Below are 18,118 nucleotides of genomic sequence, written 5' to 3'. Positions count from 1 at the left end.
TCCTTTGAAAGGGTGTGGCCGATTTTCTTCCCCATCTTCCGTTATTCGATGGGACAGACGACCTTGCTGTCTGGTGCGCCCCCCCCCCCCCCCCAAAAAAAAAAGAAACCAAACTAACCCACCAATACTGGTATTCATAACCAGTTCAAGACGCCGTGAACTTTCCTGAGAAATACCTTGCAGCGTAACTTCATTGTACACTCTACAAGAAAAGGATAAAAAATTAAACATGAATAATTCGTTGCACCTCGAGATATTTATCATAGTTGTCCTAAAGAAGTAACATATGTTTGTGAAGGTAACGCAGTAAGTTATTACGAGATTACATTCGTTGCACTGAGGCAAGCAGCCGACTATTACGGTGGCTGACGGATGGCATGCTTTTTTTTTCGCTTTGCTCACAACAGCTGACGCTGCCTGCCGTGAGAACTGCATAGCGTAGCATTCAGTCGATACGAAGATTCGTACCCTCTACGAATCACAATAATCCATATTAGTTATTGTCCGATTTTGTTCAAATTTGGTACACAGCCTTTTGTTATTAATGGAATGATGCTACAAGTCCTATTACCCACGCTTGTTTTTTAAAACCAAGTTAGGAACAAAAACAGATTGACTTTCATTATCATTTGAAGCCATTCCAAAGTTATGAGTGCGTAAAAATCAATTAATTAGAATTTTCTTTTTAAAACTTTAGTCACTGTACATTACGTTATACAGAAACCGGTCAAAATCATTGTTTGATTATATTTTGCCGTGTGAGTGCGTGAGAATGATTCAAAGAGTGTATGTGGGACGTACGTTAAAATTTTATATTTCAGTTTTACATAACACCCTGTACAAACGAACCGTGGGAAAGTTACGTTGCAACCACGATTAAGGTGACATATGTCGATGTATGCTTGCTTTTGTATAAAAGTAAGTAGCCGGAATGGAAGCTAGAAGTGGAATACGTTTATTTATCATTTTGAACAATATTTCGCACTTCGTTTATTTTGATTAAACAAAATAAAAGGATTTGAAGTTTTGCTGAGATTAATTGCTATCAAATTAGTGATCGGATAAGGAAAGATTTAACGCGAAAATGGTCTGGAAGGAACGTTCTGATTGGTCGTTTAGATCAACAGCCAATCAGAATTAAGCTGTTCCCGCGCGAAAAGAGGAGAGGGCATATAGAAGAGCACTTCAAAGAGGAGTCGCTTGCTAGCGGGTCTACGGATAACACGATATCAGATCTCTGCTTAAAAATACTCTTTAGGCTGAGGAAATAGTGAGCTAATTCGGCTCAAACATATCCTGACTGAAGCGACTGGAGTTTCGTACATTTTAATGAAGGTTTGTTGTTTCTAAATTAAATAGTTTGAGAGATATGAGCGTGTGAATTTTCTGGTCGTAGTAACAACTCCGCGTGTCGTGATTCGTGCTCTGTACGTAATAATTTGGCGAGCACCTCTTACGAGGAAGACTACTGAAACGACCGAATGTTTAACTCGCGAATAATTGTCGGTCTGTGACTGGTAGAAAGTGAAAATTTGTCGGGTCAGACTTACTACAATTCTGCCTGCTTTTTTAGTGAGTATTTGTTATACAGAGAGTGAACTTTGAATGATAATGTTTTACCGTATTAAATACGGACTAATAGCCATTTAATGTGCTTCAATATGAATAAAGAGCAGAGTTAATCTAATTTTAAACGCATTTCTGCAAGTAGACTGAAGATCCCGAACGACCGATTTTTTAATCATGTAGTTACAGGAACTGAATTTCAACTAGAGTTACGCGACCTCTGTGTGGTAGGTATTAGGTGGTGGTATCATCAACGCTGCTTTACACTGCCTAGCATGTATCTGCTGCCTCAGAGTGAAGGGACATCGGCAAGAACCCCATCGAGGTAGGTGGACTGAACGATAGCGTTAAGAAAAACGCAGATGACCGATCCCGCCGGGCCGCATGCGGTGGCAAACAATGCTCTACGCGACGTTGGTAGTGGGTAAGCAAACATCTTTAATCTGGATAGGTATGATTTAACAAATTTGTTTCAAATTCAGTAATAACTCGTGCATTTTATGCTACCTGAACTGCAGCATGTCAGTATATCACGGTTTAATTCGCCTTCATTCATGAAGTGTCGATTATATATTTCAGGCAGAAGCTTTTGGCTGTCTAGGAATGGTAGAAAATAACGTAAAAGAGGTAAATAACCACATATGTACGATTTACAGCTATGGTAACAACTAGTGACCAATATTGTTCACTTCATTTAGTGAAACTAATACCATTATGCCCCATACGTTAAATTTAAAACGCACCTAAATTCCTCTACATTCACGAATCAAGAAGCTGCATAAGCTATACACCTAAGTAAATGTTGTTAATGCCTAAAAAACTGATCTTATCTGCAATTTCTGCACAATCCACCACAACTGTATCCATAGATTCTTTCTGAACATAATCCTGTTTCATGTAGTTTAGCAAAATGTCTTTTGTATATTTTTCCATTTGCTTCTTTAAGTATAGCCTTACAACTTTTGAAGCCTGGAAGTAAGCATTTATTGCATTAAAACTGTCCAAAATCTACTTTATAAATCCAATATATAGCAAGGGGAAACTACAGCCGTAATTTTTCCCGAGGGCATGCAGCTTTACTGTATGATTAAATGATGTTGGCATCCTCATGGATAAAACATTCCGGAGGTAAAATAGGCCCCCATTCGGATCTCCGGGCGGGGACTACTCAAGAGGACGTCGTTATCAGCAGAAAGAAAACTGGCATTCTATGGATTGGAGCGTGGAAAGTCAGATCCCTTAATAGGGCAGGTAGGTTAGAAAATTTAAAAAGGGAAATGGATAGGTTAAAGTTAGATATAGTGGGATTTAGTGAAGTTCGGTGGCAGGAGGAGCAAGACTTTTGGTCAGGTGAAAACAGGGTTATAAATATAAAATCAAAGAGGGGTAATGCAGGAGTAGGTTTAATAATGAATAAAGAAATAGGAGTGTGGGTAAGCTACTACAAACAGCATAGTGAACGCATTATTGTGGCCAAGATAGACACGAAGCCCACGCCTGCTACAGTAGTGCAAGTTTATATGCCAACTAGCTCTGCAGATGATGAAGAAATTGATGAAATGTATGATGAGAAAAAAGAAATTATTCAGGTGGTGAAAGTAGACGAAAATTTAATAGTCATGGGTGACTGGAATTCAACAGTAGGAAAAGGAAGAGAAGGAAACGTAGTAGGTGAATATGGATTGGGGCTAAGAAATGAAAGAGGAAGCCACCTGATAGAATTTTGCACAGAGCATAACTTAATCACAGCTAACACTTGGTTCAAGAATCTTAATAGAAGGTTGGATACATGGAAGAACCCTGGAGATACTAAAAGGTTTGAGATAGATTATATGGTGGTAAGACAGAGATTTAGGAACCAGGTTTGTAAGACATTTCCAGGGGCAGATGTGGACTCTGACCACAATCTATTGGTCATGAACTGTAGATTAAAACTGAAGAACTGCAAAAAGGTGGGAATTTAAGGAGATGGGACCTGGATAAACTGAAAGAACCATGTGAAAACTACCGAACTATCAGTTTAATAAGTCTCAGCTGCAAAATACTAGCGCAAATTCTTTACAGACGAATGGAAAAACTGGTAGAAGCTGACCTTGGGGAACATCAGTTTGGATTCCGTAGAAATGTTGGAACACGTGAGGCAATACTGACCCTACGACTCATCTTAGAAGAAAGCTTAAGGAAAGGCAAACCTACGTTTCTAGCACTTGTAGACTTAGAGAAAGCTTTTGACAATATTGACTGGAATACTGTCTTTCAAATTCTGAATGTGGCAGGGGTAAAATACAGGGAGCGAAAAGCAATTTGCAATTTGTACAGAAAGCAGATGGCAGTTATAAGAGTCGAGGGACATGAAAGGGAAGCAGTGGTTGGGAAGCAAGTGAGACATGGTTGTAGCCTCTCCCCGATGCTATTCAACGGGTGTATTGAGCAAGCAGTAAAGGAAACAGAAGAAATGTTCGGAGTAGGCATTAAAATCCATGGAGAAGAAATAAAAACTTTGAGGTTCGACGATGATATTGTAATTCTGTCAGAGACAGCAAAGGTTTTGGAACAGCAGTTGATCGGAATGGACAGTGTCTTGAAAGGGGGTGTAAGATGAACATCAACACAAGCAAAACTAGGATAATGGAATGTAGTCGAATTAAGTCGGGTGATGCTGAAGGAATTAGATTAGGAAATGAGACACTTAAAGTAGTAAAGGAGTTTTGCCATTTCGGGAGCAAAATAACTGATGATGGTCGAAGTAGAGAGGATATAAAATGTAGACTGGCAATGGCAAGGAAAGCGTTTCTGAAGAAGAGAAATTTTTTAACATCTAGTATAAATGTCAGGAAGTAATTTCTGAAAGTATTTGTATGGAGTGTAGCCATGTATTGAAGTGGAACATGGACGATAAATAGTTTGGACTAGAAGACAATAGAAGCTTTCGAAATGTGGTGCTACAGAAGAATGCTGAAGTATAGATGAGTAGATCACATAACTAATGAGGAGGTATTGAATAGGGTTGGGGAGAAGAGGAGTTTTTGGCACAACTTGACTAGAAGAAAGGATCGGTTGGCAGGACATGTTGTTAGGCATCAAGGTATCACCAATATAGTACTGGAGGCCAGCGTGGAGGGTAAAAATCGTAGAGGGAGACCAACAGATGAATACACTATGCAGATTCAGAAAGATGTAGGCTGAAGTAGGTACTGGGAGATGAAGTAGCTTGCACAGTGTAGAGTAGCACGGAGAGCTGCATCAAACCAATCTCAGGACTGAAGACCACAACAACAACAACAGTTTAGTAAACAGATCACGCAGCTAGTTTAGGGTCTCTTTAGACTTATTTACTTTTCTGTTGCCCACTGATCAATAAAAAATGAAATTAAAGCATCACGCTGCTCCAACATCCGTTTGACGACAGAAGGAAGTTAATGCCAGCAAATCTGCGTGGATGTAATACCTTTTGTATATAACGTTGCATATATTTTTTAAATTGCTCTAGCTGACACCATAGTTTGCAACTTAGTTTGAAGTAATTACTACTTCGTTTGCTAGTGCCTCCCAACGACCAGGAACTGCCTTGCAGCCATTATTGGCACGCAAAGGAATTGCACGACAAATGCATGATTCTAGGAAAAAACTCTTTTAGTGGACTGTATGCTGAATGGTGATTCCCCACCACAGCACGTGCACCACCTGAGCCAAAAGCAACGACGTTTTTTTTTCTCATACAATTTCTCCCCAGCTGCCCCAATTCCAAACATTGTCATTATTTCGTTTAAACTGAAGAGTATGCTCAGTATTTTGCCTTCCATTCTGTCATAATAGTGCACAACAATGCAAGCAGAACTGAGTGAAGCAATATCGGTACTTTCATGTGTCAAAGTAGATAATTATTGTTTTTGAAGCTTGGAAATAAGACCGTGTTTATGAGAACGTTCAGAGCACTTCTTATAACAGCCGCGCTTTTACTCCTCATTATAACATTTGGCGCTCTCTTAGAATGAGTTTTCAACGTAGCAGTTAAATAATCAGTGCATTAAAAGGAATATCATGAGCCGCTAGGTACGTTGCAATTTTAAGCTCGTCTTCCGTAGTTTGTTTGTAGAGCGTTGTCGTGCCTTTAGACAGAAACTTCGCAAATGTTGAACTCGATTTTTCAGTGATACCACTCATTTTATTAGCATGTATTTTTACTGTATATGTTTCTTTAAAGCAGTTAGAGTAGCTACTACGGAATTATTATAGTTTTGCCGTACAGCAATTATAAGGGTCCTTTGCTATCCAGGAACAAAATGTTGGCTCCTTCTCCTACGTAGTGCGATTTTTTAAAGCTTACACAGAGGTTTCTCGCTTGTGGCAGCTCATCTCTTTGCATCTTATTTTCCATTGGTGTGGAACCACTACACATCTCTACTTGACGTTACACCCCGAAAATTTCTGTTCCGACACTGACAATGTTGAGTGTTTATGGAAAAAGTTCAAGGCAATCGTAAAATGCGTTTTAGACAGGTACGTGCCGAGTAAAACTGTGAGGGACGGGAAAAACCCACCGTGGTACAACAACAAAGTTAGGAAACTACTGCGAAAGCAAAGAGAGCTCCACTCCAAGTTTAAACGCAGCCAAAACCTCTCAGACAAACAGAAGCTAAACGATGTCAAAGTTAGCGTAAGGAGGGCTATGCGTGAAGCGTTCATTGAATTCAAAAGTAAAATTCTATGTACCGACTTGACAGAAAATCCTAGGAAGTTCTGGTCTTACGTTAAATCAGTAAGTGGCTCGAAACAGCATATCCAGACACTACGGGATGATGATGGCATTGAAACAGAGGATGACACGCGTAAAGCTGAAATACTAAACACCTTTTTCCAAAGCTGTTTCACAGAGGAAGACCGTCTTGCAGTTCCTTCTCTAAATCCTCGCACAAACGAAAAAATGGCTGACATCGAAATAAGTGTCCAAGGAATAGAAAAGCAACTGGAATCACTCAATAGAGGAAAGTCCACTGGACCTGACGGGATACCAATTCGATTCTACACAGAGTACGCAAAAGAACTTGCCCCCCTTCTAACAGCCGTGTACCGCAAGTCTCTAGAGGAACGGAGGGTTCCAAATGATTGGAAAAGAGCACAGATAGTCCCAGTCTTCAAGAAGGGTCGTCGAGCAGATGCGCAAAACTATAGACCTATATCTCTTACGTCGATCTGTTGTAGAATTTTAGAACATGTTTTTTGCTCGCGTATCATGTCATTTCTGGAAACCCAGAATCTACTATGTAGGAATCAACATGGATTCCGGAAACAGCGATCGTGTGAGACCCAACTCGCCTTATTTGTTCATGAGACCCAGAAAATATTAGATACAGGCTCCCAGGTAGATGCTATTTTTCTTGACTTCCGGAAGGCGTTCGATACAGTTCCGCACTGTCGCCTGATAACCAAAGTAAGAGCCTACGGAATATCAGACCAGCTGTGTGGCTGGATTGAAGAGTTTTTAGCAAACAGAACACAGCATGTTGTTATCAATGGAGAGACGTCTACAGACGTTAAAGTAACCTCTGGTGTGCCACAGGGGAGTGTTATGGGACCATTGCTTTTCACAATATATATAAATGACTTAGTAGATAGTGTCGAAGTTCCATGCGGCTTTTCGCGGATGATGCTGTAGTATACAGAGAAGTAGCAGCATTAGAAAATTGTAGCGAAATGCAGGAAGATCTGCAGCGGATAGGCACTTGGTGCAGGGAGTGGCAACTGACCCTTAACATAGACAAATGTAATGTATTGCGAATACATAGAAAGAAGGATCTTTTATTGTATGATTATATGATAGCGGAACAAACACTGGTAGCAGTTACTTCTGTAAAATATCTGGGAGTATGCGTGCGGAACGATTTGAAGTGGAATGATCATATAAAATTAATTGTTGGTAAGGCGGGTACCAGGTTGAGATTCATTGGGAGAGTGCTTAGAAAATGTAGTCCATCAACAAAGGAGGTGGCTTACAAAACACTCGTTCGACATATACTTGAGTATTGCTCATCAGTGTGGGATCCGTACCAGATTGGTCTGACGGAGGAGATAGAGAAGATCCAAAGAAGAGCGGCGCGTTTCGTCACAGGGTTATTTGGTAACCGTGATAGCGTTACGGAGATGTTTAATAAACTCAAGTGGCAGACTCTGCAAGAGAGGCGCTCTGCATCGCGGTGTAGCTTGCTCGCCAGGTTTCGAGAGGGTGCGTTTCTGGATGAGGTATCGAATATATTGCTTCCCCCTACTTATACCTCCCGAGGAGATCACGAATGTAAAATTAGAGAGATTAGAGCGCGCACGGAGGCTTTCAGACAGTCGTTCTTCCCGCGAACCATACGCGACTGGAACAGGAAAGGGAGGTAATGACAGTGGAACGTAAAGTGCCCTCCGCCACACACCGTTGGGTGGCTTGCGGAGTATCAATGTAGATGTAGATGTAATAAATTAAGCAATTTGTTAATGTCATATCTTGTTTGACAAGGCACACTACGTACTGAACTAGAAAACGAAGAGCTAAGAATGATTTTTGAACAGCTTACAGCACTGTACTCGGTATATCCATAGGTAATGCGAAATTAAACGCTGCAGGAAGCACCTAACCGAAATCCATTGTTAGTTAAATACTTAAGTATTACGCTGAACTATAATGGTCACATAGCGCTAAAGAGAACGCTAGTGCACAACAAGGTTTTTACGAAATGCGTGTGCCGGAAGATGTTCTTACAGTCTACTGGATAAATTTAATGTGGCGTAATTTATTGTTGTCAGCTAAATAATGTTAACGTGAACGTACTTTATTGTTGTACACCTGCTTTGTGATTTCTTGATCGTAACATAACGATGTATGCAGGATTAATTTGTTTTGCAACGGTTTCTAGTTCAGAAAGTAAACATTCTAAAATTGTCAAATTTTCGCTAATAATCCTTCATTTAGTATTAAACATCATATTTGTTCTTCAACATAAATAACCGGTTTCTTCCACACAGCTGCGAGTGCTGGATCCCAATACCCGTTCATGCGTGGGAACTCGTTTAATTGATGCAGGTTCTTTACTAGGCGCCGCTGTGAAAAGTACGTAGTAATATAAACTTGATAAGCTTTCATTGCCATACACGAGATGGTTACTTCACAGGATATGAGGTCAAGCGAATTGTGCAGTGCAGCTTTTTATGTAAGTGACAAAAACGTTAAGATTGGGTGGTTTGGTTGACGCGTTTCCTCAAAATGAGCAACTTTTCAGTGGTAGACTGTTTTTATTATTCACATAACACCAACACAGCTTTACATTAGACGCATAATTAATTTTGAGATACGAAATCAAATTATTAAATACTGTTGGAACTTTACTGAAAGATACTGCAGGTTTCTTTTCTATGTCATATTCTTAAGGCCGGCCGGAGTGGCCGAGCGGTTCTAGGCGCTACAGTCTGGAACCGCACGATCCCTGCGGTCGCTGGTTCGAATCCTGCCTCGGGCATGGACTTGTGTGATGTCCTTAGGTTAGTTAGGTTTAAGTAGTTCTAAGTTCTAGGGGACTGATGACCACAGAAGTTAAGTCCCATAGTGCTCAGAGCCATTTGAACCATATTTTTAAAGCACATCTGCATGAGATGCACTAGCCTTTCATCAGCAGACGTAATAGAAAGAGCGTCCGTTGACTTCATTGCAACAATCAATAATGCGTTCCCTGAGTTCAACTACACTATTGACAGAGCTGCAATACACCAAAGATTTTAAATACTTCCACACACAAAAATCCAAGCGTATGAAGTGGGGAGACCTGGGAGCGAGTCTCACCTGATACACGTGAGAAACACTACTTACCAGTACTTACCTGTCTGGAACTATGGCCGGCCGGGGTGGCCGAGCGGTTCTAGGCGCTACAGTCTGGAACCGCGCGACCGCTACGGTCGCAGGTTCGAATCTTGCCTCGGGAATGGGTGTGTGTGATGTCCTTAGGTTAGTTAGGTTTCAGTAGTTCTAAGTTCTAGGGGACTGATGACCTCAGAAGTTAAGTCCCATAGCGCTCAGAGCCATTTGAACAATTCTTTGGAACGATGACGAAAATCAAACGAGTAAACTTCATCAGTTTGTAATTTACGTGTGACTATACGTGTACATACGTCGTATCGAGGATACCACTGTTTCCGGGCCTTTCATTATTAGTATCAATCTTTGTTTCACTGTTCTCTAATCGTTCCTTCCAGTAGTATCTAAAACACCATTTGCATACAGTTACTTCCCTGAATGCCCAAGTATATCTGTTTTCATGCTTTCACGATGAGGGCTCCTAATATGGGAACGGTACTCCAAAATTGCTCGCACTACCGTATTTCCTCTAGAGATGCACTGCACTTTCGCAAAAGTTTTTCAACAAATCTTTCACTTGTTTTCCCTAAAATAGTCTTTAAGTGTTCGTCCTTTTTATGTAGCTTCTTCGTAAACGCCCTAAAGTGTATTCGCTCTGTCAGGTTGGCATTCCCTCCACCAACGACCCTTTGAACGAGCAACGGTTAGGCGAGGTGTGCAGCAGGTCCTCTTGGAATTAGAATTTTTCAAATCTGTTCGTTACTTAAGTCCAGACGTTGAAATAAGGCGTGAGACTACCACGAAGCCCCCATGACGGAGTTTATTTTGGTAATTTGTTCAAATTTCAGTAAGATCTTTGCGTTTGTTGGGCCATAAGCTCACGGTTGTATTGTTGCTCTGCCCTTTGTCAGAAGTTAACTCATTTGATGTACTGTATTTTAATGTGGTTTTCTCTTCCAGCAATATTTTGGGAGATTTTTTGTTTTTAATGTGTTTTATTTTTATACTTAGTTTACTGCCACATCATTGGCTGGAGCAACCGCCACATTGGTAAAGTGCAATTTCGGTCTGAAAATGTACAGTAGACGAGTGAATAACTATACGGTAGCGCGTGAGTGTAAGATAGGGAAGGAACAAGGCATTTCTGTTGGCTACCGCACCTTGGCCAGGTGGGTGGAATAGTATCAACGTGATAATTACATTACTGGCCTTTAAAATTGCTACAACACGAAGATGACATGCTACAGACGCGAAATTTATCCGACAGGAAGAAGATGCTGTGATTTGCAAATGATTAGCTTTTCAGAGCATTCACACGTGGTTAGCGCCGTTGGCGACACCTAGAACGTGCTGACACGAGGAAAGTTTCCAACCGATTTCTCATACACAAACAGCAGTTGACTGGCGTTGCCTGGTGAAACGTTGCTGTGATTCCTCGTGTAAGGAGGAGAAATGCGTGCCATCACGTTTCCGACTCTGATCAAGGTCGGATTGTAGCATATCGCGATTGCGGTTTATCGTATCGCGACACTGCTGCTCGCGTTGGTCGAGATCCAATGACTGTTAGCAGAATATGAAATCGATGGGTTCAGGAGGGTAATACGGAACGCCGTGCTGGATCCCAACGGCCTCGTACCACTAGCAGTCGGGATGACAGGCATCTTATCCGCATGGCTGTAACGGATCGTGCAGCCACGTCTCGATCCCTGAGTCAACAGATGGCGACGTTTGCAAGACAACAACTATCTGCACGGAAGTTCGACGACGTTTACAGCAGAATGGACTATCACCTCGGTGACCATGGCTGCAGTTAACCTTGACGCTGCATCTCGGACAGGAGCGCCTGCGATGGTGTACTCAACGACGAACCTAGGTGTACCAATGGCAAAACGTCTTTTTTTCCGATGAATGCAGGTTCTGTTTGCAGCATCATGATGGTCGCATCCGTGTTTGGCGACATCGCGCTGAACGCACATTGGAAGCATGTATTTGCCATCGCCATACTGGCGTATCACCCTGCGTGTTGGTATGGGATGCCATTGGTTACACGTCTCGGTCACCTCTTGTTCGGATTGACGGCACTTTGAACAGTGGACGTTACACGTGGCGCCATGCTTCATTCGATCCCTGCGAAACCCTACATTTCAGGAGGATAATGCGCGACCGTATGTTGCACGTCCTGTACGGGCCTTTCTGGACACAGAAAATGTTCGACTGCTGCCCTGGCCAGCACATTCTCCAGGTCTCTCACCAATTGAAAACGTCTGGTCAATGGTGGCCGAACAACTGGCTCGTCGCAATACGCCAGTCACTGCTCTTGATGAATTGTGGTATCGTGTTGAGGCTGCATGGGTAGCTGTACCTGTACACGGCATCCAAGCTCTGTTTGACTCAATGCCCAGGCGTATCAAGGGCGTTATTACGGCCAGAGGTGGTTGTTCTGGGTACTGATTCCTCAGGATTTATGCACCCAAATTGCATGAAAATGTAATCACATGTCAGTTCTAGTATAATATATTTGTCCAATGAATACTCGTTTATCATCTGCATTTCTTCTTGGTGTAGCAATATTAATTGCCAGTAGTGTAGTAAATGTTTCTTTTGCCCGCCATAACTATCTGATTTGCTCGCAATGAAGTGCGTTACATAGAATATATCTAGGAAATTTTCAGATTATAATGCTCATTGATGGGATAAAGACTTGAAAAATTTTCCCGCCATGTTAAAATAAATTTTCTTCCCCCTAGCTCAGTAACGTGGTGTTGTTTCGGAACACTGAATTAAGCCAAAATTGGTAGTCATAGTCAAGTGCACCGCTTGCTACCCCCTCTTCAGCGTACGTTTGAATGAAAATAGAAATACTCTTGTGCCCTGAGCGATTTCGCTCTTAGTGTCTTTGCTGAAATTGTTCTGCGTCACCTGTAGCAATTAAACGTAATATCAGTAGAACACGTGGGTTTAAGTATAATTGTATGCCTGCATAAAACGCCACTGAAGCCAGATCTGCGCTTCCCTCACCCTTTCCAAAGCTAAAGGTGGTCACTACCTGGGTCGCATGCTGGGTCGACAAATGAAAGTAAATAAAAGCCCTAAGCTAACTATTAAGAGCTGCATAGATGCCATCTGTAGTGGTTCTGAAAGACTGCGTTCTCCGTTCCCTTCAATTTTTTCCCGGTTGGTTAAAACCGCCCGCTAGCACTTATCAGTACCCCAGCAGTAACCTGCAGGGTCCTGTAATTTCGTGGACCACACGAATGTGTTAAACTAGTACTACATGGGCAACTTGAAGGAACTGTAGGACATGATAAGCGATGGTAATCTTCCCACCAGGTCGTGTTTTACCAGTACCACCGGTAGAAGAAGTTCCGTTGGGATATATGTAGCATAAAAGTATCTTTGTCAAGTTTTCCACGATGTTCCGACATGCAGTTCGTGTTGTGAATGGCTTCTTTCTAAAGTTACTCTGATTGTCTCAGTTTTGTGTCTGGATTTGTGATTTCCTGTCAGAGAGATCAGTTCGTAGTAACTGATGGAAAGTCATCGAGTAGAACAGAAGTGATTTCTGGTGTTTTCCAGGTCAGTGTCGTAAGTCCTCTGCTGTTCCTTATCTGTATAAACCATTTCAGAGACATCTGAGCAGCCGTCTTAGTGTTTTTGCAGATGATGCTGTCGTTTATCGTCTAGCAAAATCGTTAGAAGATCAAAACAAGTTGCAAAAGATTTAGAAAAATATCAGTATGGTGCAAAATTGGCAGTTGACGCCTAAATAACGGAAAGTGTGACGTCATCCAAATGAGTGCTAAAAAGAATCCGTTAAACTTCGATTACTCGATAATCAGTCAAATCTAAAGGCCGTTAATTCAGCTAAATACCTAGGAGCTACAATCACGAACTTAGATTGGAAAGAACACATAGAAGATATGGGGAAGGGAAACCTAAGACTACGTTTTATTGGCAGGACACTTAGAAAATGTAACAGATCTTTTAAAGAGACTGCCTACACTACGCTTGTCCCTCCTCTTTTGGAGTACTGCTGCGAGGTGTGGGATTCTTACCAGATAACATTAACGGCGTACATCCAGAGAGGTCAAAGAGGAGCAGCATGTTGTGTGTTATCGAGAAACAGGCGAGAGAGTGTCACTGATATGATACAGGATTTGGCATGGACATCATTAAAACGAAGGCGTTTTTCACGGCAGCGGAATCTTCTCACGCAATTTCAATCAGCGATTTTCTCCTCCAAATGCAAAAATATTTTCTTAATGCCAACCTACTTAGGGAGAAACTATCATCATAATAAAATAACGGAAATCAAAGCTCGCACGGAAAGATACAGGTGTTGGAGTTTCCCTTGAGCTATTCGAAATTGGAATAATAGAGAATTATTATGAAGGTGTTTCGATAAACTCTCTGCCAGGCACTTAAGTATGATTTGCAAAGAATCCACCTAGATGTAGATGTAGACATAGATTTAATTTCTAAGGTGAACTCTAGCGCACCAATCGGTCTTAGTTTCTTGCTTAGGTGGCGTAACCGGCATAGAGAACAACATAAACATCATTTCCGCCTTTTTTAATGCTCATGAAAACCACATATTGCATGTTGTACCACCATACAGCGAGACTTTCAGAGGGGGTGGTCCAGATTGCTGTACACACTGGTACCTCTCGTACCCAGTGGCACGTCGTCTTTCATTGATGCATGCCTGTATTCGTGGTGGCACAATACCCACAAGTTCATCAAGGCACAGTTGATCCAGATTGTCTCACTCCTTAATGGCGATTCGGAGTAGATCCCACAGAGTGCTTGGTGGGTCACGTTATTCATAAACAGCCCTTTTCAATCTACCCCACATATGTTTGATAGGGTCCATGTCTGGAGAACATGCTGGCCACACTATTCGATCGCTGTCGTTATCCTGAAGGAAGTCATTCACAATATGTGCACGATGTGGACGCGAATTGTCGTCCATGAAGACGAATGCCTCGCCAATATGTTGCCTATATGGTTGCACTATCCTATCGGTCGGAGGATGGCATTCACGTATCGTACAGCCGTTACGGCGCCTTCCACGAACACCAGCAGCGTACGTCGGCCCCACATAATGCCATCCCAAAACAGCAGGGAACCTCCACCTTGCTGCACTCGCTGGACTGTGTGTCTAAGGCGTTCAGCCTGACCGGGTTGCCTGCAAACACGTCCCTGACGATTGTCTGGTTGAAGGCATATGCGACACTCATCGGTCAAGAGAACGTGATTCCAATCCTGAGAGGTTCATTCGGCCCGTTGCCGGGCCCATCTGCACCGCGCTGCATGATGCCGTGGCTGCGAAAATCGATCTCGCCATGGACGTCGGGAGTGAAGTTGTGCATCATGCGCACAGTCTGAGTCGTAACACGACGTCATGTGGCTGTATAAAAAGCATTATTCAGTACGGTGGCGTTGCTGTCAGGGTTCCTCCTAGCCATAATCCGTAGGTAGCGGTCATCCACTGCAGTAGTAGCCCTTGGGCGGCCTTAGCGAGGCATGTCATCGACAGTTCCTGCCTCTCTGTATCTCCTCCACGTCCGAACAACATCGCTTTGGTTCACTCCGACACACCTGGACACTTCCCTTGTTGAGAGTCTTCGCTGGCACACAGTAACAACGCAGACGCGATCGAACCGCGGTATTGATCGTAGAGGTATGGTTGAAGTACAGACAACACGAATCGTGTACTTTGTCCCTGGTGGAATGACTGGAAATGATCGGCTGTCGGACCCCCTCCGTCTAATAGGCGCTGTTCATGCATGGTTGCTTACATCTTTGGGCGGGTTTAATGACATCTCTGGACAGTCAAAGGGACTGTGTCTGCGATACAGTATCTATAGTCGATGTCTGTCTACACGAGTTCTGGGAAACACCTTCACAATAATTCTCTATTGTTCCAATTTCGAAAATCGCGAGGAAAAACCCAACACCTATATCTTTCCGTGTGAGCTTTGATTTCCGTTATTTATTATGATGATCGTTTCTCCGTATGTAGGTTGGCATCAACAAAATATTTTTGCATTTGGAGGGGAAAGTTGCAATCATTTGGATGACGTCACACTTTCCATTATTTAGGATCAATTGCCAATTTTTGCACCATACAGATATTTTTCTAAATCGTTTTGCAATTTGTTTTGAACTTGTAACGACTTTACTAGACGATAAACGACAGAATCATCTGCAAACAACCTAGTACGGGTGCTCAGATTTCTCCGAAATAGTTTATATAGACAAGGAACAGCAAAGGGCCTATGACACTACCCTGGGATACGCCAGAAATCACTTATGTTTTACGCGATGATTTTCCATCAGTTACGAGGAACTGATCTCTCTGACAGGAAATATCAAATCCAGACACATAACTGAGACAATCGGAGTAACTTTACAAACAAACCATTCACAACGTCGAACTGCATGTCAGAACATCATGGAAAATTTGACAAAGATTTATTTATGCTACATATATGTACTGATTTCAGATAGAATTTACATAGCATGAAATGGACGTCGCAAAGTAACATGTGAGTTGCTTACTGTGCAGGCGAGATAGTAAAGGCAGCAAGTCTCAGAGGCTGGTCGACAGAGAGGACCTTCGGCTAAGGAGAAACTTTGCGACACCTCCCGCAGATACCAACGGGGGACGACCACGGCGTCATCCGAACAGGAGAGTCAACAGGCGATGAGATCATTATCTCCGGCAGTGAAAGTGGATCTCGCAGTTCCATTGTAGCCATCTGCACGGTCTTATGATCTGCGACCCGAGGACTGCAGAGACAGTCGCATTTTGAAATCTCATTTCGAGAGCTGATGTCTGGAGCCACAATACATGAGTTGCATTCTACATTCAACAGTGTGTTCAGAAATCGAGAGTTGCAGTAACGAAGCTATCAGAAAGTGCGGTAGACTATATCAAGACACCACAGAGGAATATGCCGTATTACTAAACAGACTCGTTGGTTAAACATCCTAGTGCTGCAGTTCCGATTCGAACTCTGACACTGTAGAACATTACTGCTGGAAGTGATAACATTTCACGGGCTAAGTTTCCATCTGTATCGAAAATTGTGTACCTGGATTCGTGCCAAGTCTGTTATGAGTCATATTAAATGAGAGTTATTTTACTATTTGCGTAGCAGTTTCAGAACGCTAACGTTGGTGTAGTCGTTAACGGTTACGCATCTCAACGGAAGTTTCACACTTGGTTACCCTGGAGTCGCTAGAGACAAAAATGCTGGAGTTACCAGACCCGGCGACCAAGCGGTGAGGCTACCAATGGGGTGTCCTGAATCAATCCACTTGTGTGATCTCGGTAGAGAGCAAATCACAACAGCCATGAAGAAATTAGCTTGACGACCAAGGGTCATAGGAGGGTAGCTGCTGCCCCACCCCACTCCCCCTAGAAAAATGTTTTCGGAAACCTCCCCCCGTCAAACACAAAGCATCAAACTGAAAAAAAAAAAAATAATTGTAGCAAGTGCATAAAGAACCATTGGTCGTGAAATCCAACAACTATTTTGTCATACACTGAGTAACTAAACAGGGAAGCTTCTCCCCTATCCCGGACACGCCCTTGTTGTTGCCATGTTATTGGCATGCCACATTTCTCCACATACATTAAGAGCGGGCCACAATCATATATTGGTTGGTTGTCTGATGTAACAAGTGAACAACAGTACCAGCGCCAAGGCCTATTAAACATTTTCGACTAGTTGCCAGTCATTAAGTTGACAGCAACCAGGACACATTAAGGAAAATTTCGGTGATTTCGCACTTAGTTTCCACAGCTAGCGAGGCGCCGGAGACCAGAAATGCGGGGGCGATCACACACAGAAAACAGCCAGTGGGCTTCCGATGGGGTAGTCTGGAACAAAGATCTTGTGTGCGCTCAGTTTAGTGATCATGGGGAGAATTGTTTTCAGTGAATGACGTTGAATACAGGTGGCTTCGTCACCTAAACCGAACGGCGCAGGCCGATGTTGCTCAAGTGATTCACTGATTGATCATATCAGGAAATGAAGAAAGTCAGTGGAATGAAACAGTGATATCTTTGGGCGCGAAGAAGTGGATAGCAGAGGAAAGCTAAAGCTAGGTGGGTTACGATTTTCAATTGGAAGAAATGTCTATTTAATTTATCTACTTTTTCCCTCATTTCAATGTAAAATACTTCTATAAACATTTTCATCTGAAAGAGTTGAGAGCTGGTTTCACAGGATGGGGCAGGATAAGCTTGTGATTGTAAATGGGGCCGTAATCAGTTAGTCTCGGTTGCACAACAGATACGTAAACTTTATTTAAATAAATTAAAATTTTAAAACAATCTCTCAAAAAACACAATTGACTGTATGACGGCTGAAGGCCTTATCACAGAAATTAGAAGTCAGAAGAACAATTACAAGTAGCACATATTAAGATAATACTTCCTTTAAAAAATAACTGTAACACGGATGAAGGCCTTATTATAAAAGAAGTATAATTCTCACTCGGTTGAAGGCCTCAAACAATTTCAAATAACAAGCGGCTGAAGGCCTGAATTAGAAGAAAGGAAAATAAATCCAAATAGCACACATCTCAACAAACACCTTGCTTTTAAAACACGTTTGCCTAAAAAAACTTATTATAACAAGTCTGAAGGCCATTGTGGCGCGTGCCCCCGACTCCAACCGCGTGCAGATGTAGTCGACGCCGTAGAGC

This window comes from Schistocerca serialis, chromosome 8 (assembly GCF_023864345.2).
Source record: "Schistocerca serialis cubense isolate TAMUIC-IGC-003099 chromosome 8, iqSchSeri2.2, whole genome shotgun sequence".
NCBI classification, from domain to species: Eukaryota; Metazoa; Arthropoda; class Insecta; order Orthoptera; family Acrididae; genus Schistocerca; species Schistocerca serialis.
This window is presented reverse-complemented; position numbering follows the sequence as displayed.